We start from the raw sequence: 9184 nt of genomic DNA, 5'->3' as shown, positions 1-9184 counted from the left end.
ACATTCTGATTACATTATTGCTTTTAATGATTAAGCCTTGGCCGGTGCCTTCAAAGGGGTCACAGGCCTCAGCGCATTCTTAGAACAGCATGTTACACATGGCCTTAGAATTCGGGAAGGAGACAAGAGGGACAACAGTTCTGTAGTTTCCCACCCTTAAGCAGCTGCCTGTAAAATCTACAGTGTACTCCGCGCGCCCTCTCCTGGTTAAATGTAAGAACAGCTAAAAGAACGGCCTTGGACATCTCCGTGAGCGCTGCTGACCTTTGACTAATCTGAACTTAATAAACATGGAAATGACTCAGCGATCGAAAGAGAAAAGTCAGGAGGCAGGTAGACAATTCTCGCATGTGACTCTGTGATATGAATATAAGCCCCGAATCATGGATTCCATGGAAAGCACCCTCAGGCTGGACTGAAGTATTGCTCTGTGGTCACTGCATGAGAAAGTTTGATCAACTGCTATCTATCAAGAGTGACCAGAGCTTGTGTGGGTGTTGGGCGGGTTCAGCTTGGGATGCATGAGCTTTGTGACAGACCCGAATGGAACACACTGGTGGTGTGTTTGGGCTCTTTCATCTTTACACCTCACAGCCTGGAGTCCTTTGGGGTACTCCAGGAGAAGATGCAGACTGGGACCTAACCGAAGACCCACTGAGGACATTCTGGTTTTCTACTGTAAAAAATGCAATATTAGTTGACCAAAGTTATAACTGTGATAAAGCCTAGAGGGTGTGGATCTGCCACGGGTGCAGAATGAGGCCTTTAAAAGCCCTTTGGATCTGGGATAGTCCACTGATTGGATCAGTGTGAGGAAGATGCACTCAAGGATACGGGATCCAGACAGCTGGGGGTTCCAGACAGAAGACCCGCCAGGGTGTGGGTGGCACCAGCGGAGCAGCTGGCTGCCTGCATGTTCTAAAAGGGAACGGAGGGAAGAGGTCTTGCTTCCGTTTCCTCTGAGGAGCTCTAGCATTTACCGTGAATGTTGGCTCCTGGCTTCCAGCTCCCAGGGAATGGGAGGACCCTTCGGCCTCCTGAGATGGACTTGCAGGGCCGCTGCTGTGAGCTCCAGGCCTCCGACTGGATCCTTAGGGTCTCCGGGGTGCAGTTGGCCCTTTTCCATTTTTCCACCCCTGACTCTGCAGGCAGCTGTTGTAAGTCAGTCTGATAAATTCTAATACTGTGTTACCTCAATTCATGAACTTGATTTGTTCCACCATTCTGGTTACAAACCATGTTGGATGAAAACCAAATCAAATTCAGTGGTTTGGTTCAAGGTTGACTTTATGGGCAAATTTGATTTGGTTTTGGTGGACTTTGGTTTGTGACCAGAATCATGGAGAGAACTGAGTTCATACAATGTGGTACTGTATATCTGTATCTCTTGCATTAAATTGGCTTCTCTAGTGAGCACTGATACAGTCCCCAAATTTCTGGTCGCTTGGACCAGCCTGCTTGGGCTTGAAAGTCAGCTGTGCTCTTGACTGTTACCTGAACAAGATCCCTACCCTTCGGGCACAATTTCCCCATCTACAGAATGGCCATCCCAATAGATGCCTCGGGTCACTGTGAAAATTAAATATCATGCTTGTGAAATTCTTAGGCTAGTGACTAACACATAATAAATGCTCAACAAATGCTAGTTTCTGATTTCAATCTGTAGTCAAAAGGGGAGGGATAAGCTATTCATCACAGGGAACATAAAATCATTTCTTGTCATCCATGGCCTAGTATTTGGATGGCAGAACTAGATTGATTTCAAAGGGCCCTATTGATCTCTGTTCATCTCTCCAGATTTGCCTTATACTTTCTTTCCTGACTGAGAGTCACACAACACACAAGTGGGGATTTGTGTTGCTGCTGTTTTGAAGTGAATTGTTTTTAAGTTTTGTTTTTATCGTCACATAGCTGTGTAAGTTTATGTTATACAGTGTGATATTTTGACATAAGCTTATAAGATGTAATGATCAAATCAAAGTTATTAGTGTATCTGTTATGGCTTGTGTCTTGATGTCTCCCCAATCCTCATGCAGTTATAGGTGGAGTTTTTTGGAGTTGGCTGGATCTAGAATGTGATGCTGGGGTTAGGGATGTGATGCTGGGGTTAGGGATGTGATGCTGGGGTTAGGGATGTGATGCTGGGGTTAGGGATGTGATACTGGGGTTAAGGATGTGATGTTGGGGTTAGGGATGTGAGGCTGGCGTTAGGGATGTGAGGCTGGGGTTAGGGATGTGATGCTGGGGTTAGGGATGTGATGCTGGGGTTAAGGATGTGATGCTGGGGTTAGGGATGTGAGGCTGGCGTTAGGGATGTGAGGCTGGGGTTAGGGATGTGAGGCTGGGGTTAGGGATGTGATGCTGGGGTTAGGGATGTGATGCTGGGGTTAGGGATGTGAGGCTGGGGTTAGGGATGTGAGGCTGGGGTTAGGGATGTGATGCTGGGGTTAGGGATGTGATGATGGGGTTAGGGATGTGATGATGGGGTTAGGGATGTGATGCTGGGGTTAGGGATGTGATGCTGGGGTTAGGGATGTGATGATGGGGTTAGGGATGTGATGATGGGGTAGGGATGTGAGGCTGGGGTTAGGGATGTGAGGCTGGGGTTAGGGATGTGATGCTGGGGTTAGGGATGTGAGGCTGGGGTTAGGGATGTGAGGCTGGGGTTAGGGATGTGAGGCTGGGGTTAGGGATGTGAGGCTGGGGTTAGGGATGTGATGCTGGGGTTAGGGATGTGAGGCTGGGGTTAGGGATGTGAGGCTGGGGTTAGGGATGTGATGCTGGGGTTAGGGATGTGACTGGCGTTAGGGATGTGAGGCTGGGGTTACAGATGTGATGATGGGGTTAGGGATGTGAGGCTGGGGTTACAGATGTGGGGGTTGGGGATGATGGGGTTAGGGATGTGAGGCTGGGGTTAGGGATGTGATGCTGGGGTTAGGGATGTGAGGCTGGCGTTAGGGATGTGAGGCTGGGGTTAGGGATGTGATGCTGGGACTGATTCACAGTTCGATGCTAGGATTAAGAGTGCTCCACCCTGGTGTGAGCACTGCCCTCGGGAAGGTAGCCTAGATGGAACATAAGGGACATTAAGAGGACCACTGTTGCTGCTTGCTGCAGGTCACTAGCTGCTTGCTCCTGCTTTGCTGCCTTCTGCCCACCATGAACTGTTTCTCCACGGTGATGCCCCTCTGCATGCCTCTATGGACTGAAACCTCTTCAAACTGTGAGAAACAGTGAGCCTTTCCTCCTTTTACTTTGGATGCTGAATATTTTATCTCAGCATTGAGAAAATAAGCTAATATCTGTCATCTCAAATTTTTATCATTTATGACATGTTCAAAATTCTCTTTTCTATTTCTTTTGCAATATATTATACATCATCTGTCACTCTGATCATGCATTTCTGCGCTAGAGCACCAGGCCTTAGTCCACTTGTCCAGACGTCACCTGTACCTATTGACCAGCTTCTCCTAATTTCCTCCTTCTTCTTATCCTCCCCTGCCTCTGGTAACAATCGTTTTCCTCTCTAAAATAAATCTTCATTTAATAATGTTCAGGGTGAGTATCTAATGAATACCTTACATATCAGAAGTGATTTGAATTTTATGGATTAGTGGGAAATTGTGTGAAAGACAGTATGCAGCCCTCCCACGTTAGCTGATGATGGATAGGAAGGGAAAGCTTCCTGATTCAGACTGAAGGGAAACATACCCTTAAATGGCCAAGGAGTGACAAGCACCCCTCAAGGACTTCCTCACTACGGAGTCCAGCATGTTTGCCCCCATATTTACCTTCCTTTCATCTAGCACCCATACCCTGGAGCAGGGGATCTTCCTGCTAATCTGTTAGCGAATATTAAAGGGGAGTCACTTCTGGACATTCTTCACTTCAGAAATCAAAAAAAAGATTGTTGTTAGACTCGTGTTGCATCTATCAGATCCCAGAACACCTTGGGAGTTGATGTGAGGATTGCAAGAGTCAGCTGGTAGAAAGAGAAAGAATAGTGATCTTAGAACTGGGACCTGCCACCTCCACTTGCTTGCAGATTAACAGCTACATGCTCCTGAATGAAGCACTTGAGTTCTCAAATGAGATCTCAGTATAGGCAAGGTAATTGGACAAACTCTTCTGGAAAAACTGGGAAACCAGCATTCATAGTCCTTGAGTCAGAAAAGTAACAACAAAGTCTAAAGGTGAAAAAAATTATGAGAGGATCACAGCGTGGGGAAGTCAGTTTGGAGACGTCTTGAGTCTTTTAGAATCACCCCCGCTGTCCTCCGCAGGACACAGAGGGTCTGCATCACAGGACCCCACTGACAGCTGTGGCCTCAGCTCTATGTCCTGTCTTCCCCTCGACAAAACAGCTGCACAGGAGCACACTGCTTCTCCCCAAATGTGTGCTTTCTTTTTCTTTCAAGGTTTGAGAATACAGTCCTTCTGCCCAGGATGCAGTCTCTGCTTCTCAGTTGACACTAATCCATCCTTCAGATTTCATCTGTCCTCCCCACCAAAGTCTCTGATGCCCTGCTTCGGGACCAGATGAGTTAGCCTTTCCCCGACCCCTCCTAACACCCTGTGAGATGAACTCCTTCTGCATTGTTTATTTACATGCAAACCTCCCTCTGGGAGGACAGTCGCCATGCTGTTTTCGTCATCCTACCCCCATGTCTTGTGCCATGCCTGGTCTAAATTAGATTCTCAATACATATCTTGAGTCATTGAAGAAAGACTCCTGTAATTTCTCTAGGAATTGTGCATCACTTCCGCTGGAGGTTAAAGTTCTGATTTCATGATAACGATGAAGTTACCCTTCAAGCAGTCAAGAAATTCCAACTCTGAAAGTCCTGAAGTCAGCTACCAACATAGAACTCTACTATTGTTTTTATAATAACTTCTGCCAATGTCTTGTGTATCATATCTGAATATACCAGCTTCCCCAAAGCAAGCTGATATTAGCTGAAGTGTAAGGCAGTGATGTATTAAAACAGGTTGTATTCCAAAAGCAGTTGTGCCAAATACATGACTGATGAATTCGGAGTAGCTGACAACACGAAGATTCTTGATTCACAGAGTTCTTTAAGCTTCTTAGAGAGCTTCATGTTCATTGTGCTATTAGACTTTCATAAGAGTCCCTTCCAGGCAGGGATTATATTTTACAGTCTTATCAAGAAAGAAATGACTTCCTGGTAGTTTTCTTAAATTTATCCAGAAATTAAGAAGATGCCCAATTTAACTGTAAACATTTTTAACTTGGATCTTTTACCTGAACTTAGACTTTTATATCCTACTAACTTTTCAACATGGATGTTTAAAGAATTGTAAACTTCAGTACAAACTTACATCTTGTAAAGTCTGAATTGTGTCCACCAAAATGTTATGTTAAATTCTACCCTCCCCCAAGCTGGTAAATGTGACCTTGTTTTAAAATAGACTCTTCATGGATGCCACCAAGTTTAGAAAAGTGTGGATCCTAATGCAATTCAATTGGTGTCCTTATAAGAAGAGTTTCAGACATGCAGATAGAATGCTCCAGAGGCAGAGATGGCGCCATATGGCTGCAAGTCAAGGGATGCCAAGGTTTGCAGACCAACATTGGAAGTTCAGAAGAAACAAGGAAGGGTTCAAAGTCTCCAAGGGAGCCTAATTGTGAGTACACTTTGATTTCAGACTTCTGCCCTCTACCACTGTGAGAGAATGGATTTGTTATTTTAAACCATCAGAGTGGCCTGTGCTCTTTGTTAGAGCAGCTGTTATGGTTTATGTTCAGATGCCTCCCCCAAGCCTCATGCAATCATAGACATGGCCAAATCTAGTGTTTGTGATTGGTTTGTTGTTTGGCACTTGGACTGGTGTTGTGAGTGCCACACCGCCCAGGGGTGGAGCCAGCACACAGTGTAATGATGGGAAGAAGGCATGTCTTTCTCTTCTTGCTGTTTGTGCTTGATGTTTGTGGTGGCCGTAAACTGCTGCCCCTCAGCCTTGTCATTTTGCCTTGGAGCCAGCTGAGTATGGACTGAAACCTCCAAACTGGAAGAAATAAACCTTCCATTCCCTGACTTTGGGCATCTCCCTTGTCTCAACAAGGGAGAAAAGTAACTAAGACAGCAGCCCTAGAAAACCAACACAGCATTCAAACTGTAATTGCTAACTCCTTTCCAAGCCATCTCCTCCCATAATGCAGTAAATACAGCGGCAGCTTCCAGCTCCATCTTCATCCTGATTCCTGTCTTTCACCCACACTCTGAACCTGACCCCGCAGTGCATTCTATTGGCTTTGCTCTCACAATCTGCCAAGACTCCCACCCTTGCTGCCACCTACATTGTGGCCACTGGGGTGCCCTGTTTGAGTATCAGGAGCCCTGTTTGAGTATCTCTACTCCTGCCCCATCCCCCAGCAGCCTGTTCTCAACCCAGCAGCCAGAATTACCCTATTAAACTGTAAGTCAGGTCATGTCCTCTGCCCCATTACCCCTGAGAGCTTCCTAGCCAGCTCAGAGACAGGCTGGGTCCTTCCATTGGATTGTGAGGTTTCATAGGAGCTGTAGCTCCCAGGACTGCCTCCTACCTGGTCTCAGCCCACTTCTCCACCTGAGTCTCTCTGGAGACACTGCTCTCCTCGATGAACCTCAACTACACAATTGCACTTTCACCTGAACCCCTGTAAGGGGTTTTGCTTCAGCCTGAAGAGCTTTTTCCCAGACCCATTCATGGTCCCTTCCCTCAATGGTAGGATTCTGCTTCTTACCTCTCAGTTATGCTTTCCTTCCCTACCTTATTGTGGCTGTCTCTTACTGCAGCTCAGTGCTTGGAACCCCACCCTTCTCCTTTCACAGCACCCACACCTGCTCGGGGCACACAGCTTTCCTTCGCTGCTCACATCTCCTCTCTATACTCTCCAGGGCACAAGCCCCCACAAACACCTCACACTTCTCTGTTCTGGTGTCTCCTTCCCAAAAGCTTCACTCTTCAGGCTTGTGGGGTCACCACTGACACAGGACAGCACAGTCAGGGTAATTAAGTGACTTTCCTCCAGTCCCACAGCTGGTAAGAGAAATGCTTTCCCTTACTTACATGCTCACTTATCATCATACTGAATGTACCTCAGAAGCCATACCTTCGGGGGTGTTACACTTTCCTAATTCACATTGAAAGTATGTGAGGTATGGATAAAAAATATAGTTGAATGTCTCAATTTAAGATTTTATTACAGTAAAGACACATTACCATTAGTTTCCTCAAAATACTACCTCTTGCTTCAAACACACTTATCCCACGTGGTTGTCACTTTCTGAAACCATTCTGGAAGTCCTGTTTTGTGAGTCTCTTAGTTTCATGTCCTGGATGCCTTCATGCTCTGAATGGATTCAAAACGTTTCCCTTTCATGGTCATTTTGACTTTGGAGAAGAGCCAGATATCACAGGGAGCTAGATCCTGTGAATAAGGTAGATGAGGACACACCAGATGTTTTTGTGACAGGAACTGCTGTAATTAGATAACAAATGAGGTAGGACTGTCATGGAAATATGATAGCAAACCAAATGGAAGACCCTTTGCAGTGAGGAGTCAGAAGGCCATTGTTTATTACGCTAGCGGGCTGATGATGGACCAAGTTCAAATCACCAGCCAGGAGTCAGCTTAGAGTTTAAATACAGTTTGCAAGCAGGCGTGCAAGGCTGATAGCAGGTTATCACATAACTGGTTACATGAATCAAGTCCTATGCTGTCAGGCAGGTCAGTCAGAGGGATTGTCATAAGGCGGGAGAAACTAGGGAGCTAGCTAGTGCTGAGCAGGTAGTCGTAACTATCCGTGGCTTTGACTGGTTTATCTCAGTTGGACAGTCCTTGAAAACTGACCGAGTATATGCCAGGCAGTCCAGATGGAAGTGGTCAGAATGAGTCGGGCCAGACTACCTGTAAGTTGCAGCAGACACAGTCAATGAAGCTGGATCTAACAGTCTATGTGATGGCCGGGTGAGCACACCTTGTCTTCACTGAGCATCAGACTTTGATTTTTTACTTTCCTGTCACGTGATCATAAAATACAGTAAATTTTTTAAGGTTGAAAAAACATATTATGTAATGACACAGCCATTAAACTCCCCTCAAAATACTCCCCTTCACTTTGAACATGCTCATCATTAACAAATGTGACTTTTACTCTATTTTTTAAACTTGATTCCTCACCATATCTTCCAATCATCTCTGGGTGTAAATTATGGACTATGTTTTGGAGGAAAAATCAGGAACAGAGAACCGTGAGTGCAGGTGTGAGATTCAGGATTGAGCTCAGTTCCCAGGTTCACCACAGTGGTTAAGATGGCCAGGAAGATCAGGGAGGCCGAGGAAGCACCGGAGAGGAACAAGTCATCTGACCCTCTTCTAGGGCTTCAGCCTGACTGAAGTTTGAGCAATACACTTGGACTTTGAGAGTTTTACAAAGTACATGTGTTCCCAAGATGCTTCCTGCACCCCCGATTCTGGCACCCTCTTTCATGAGCAGATTATGCTGCCACACGAGCCACAGTCTCAGTGAGAAAGCTATGAAGTGTGGGTGAAGGGGAGACTTTCATGACCTAGAATTCCAGGTTGTGGGGTGTGGAGAGGTGGAAAGTCACAGCCCATGTGTGACATCTGTCTATAGCTCGGACTAGAGAGTGCTCTAAAATCAGTCCCAGGGATGCTTAAGAAGCAGCCAGGATCATTCAGGAAAAGGCTTGTGCAATGGGAGGTAGCGAAGCAGCCTGCAGCCTGGTGGTCCATCCAGAGTAGCAGCCTGGACCTTGACAAGCAGGAGGTAGCTCACCTTTTCCCTGCTGGGCAGGTGTGGTCCAAGGCCTTAGGGTGAAAAACAGAATCCTTGGTTAGGACAAAAACATTCCAAGAGGTGACTGCTACCCTCAACAATTAAGGCTCAACCTTCTGCTAAAAACCTTCTTTGGGGGGTAAGAAAGGACAATGCTTGGGTAAATATGTAAAATCTAGGGAAACTGAAGCAAACACAGAGACTGAGCCTGGCAATGTGGAGCCCGCCTGCAGGGGTTTAGATGCTGGCTCCCTCACAGCTGGGCAGGTGGCCTTGGGTGCGTCTTTAGGGATATTGTGATCCCCTGATCTTTAAAACAAGACAGTCTCAGCTTGCTCTGATGGATATGTGAGCTAGCCAACACAAATGCTTAGATTTCA

The sequence above is a fragment of the Cavia porcellus genome, unplaced genomic scaffold (genome assembly GCF_034190915.1).
Source record: "Cavia porcellus strain 051 isolate PalLab524CR breed Dunkin Hartley unplaced genomic scaffold, mCavPor4.1 scaffold_10, whole genome shotgun sequence".
NCBI classification, from domain to species: Eukaryota; Metazoa; Chordata; class Mammalia; order Rodentia; family Caviidae; genus Cavia; species Cavia porcellus.
Note: the sequence above shows the minus strand (reverse complement) of the source record.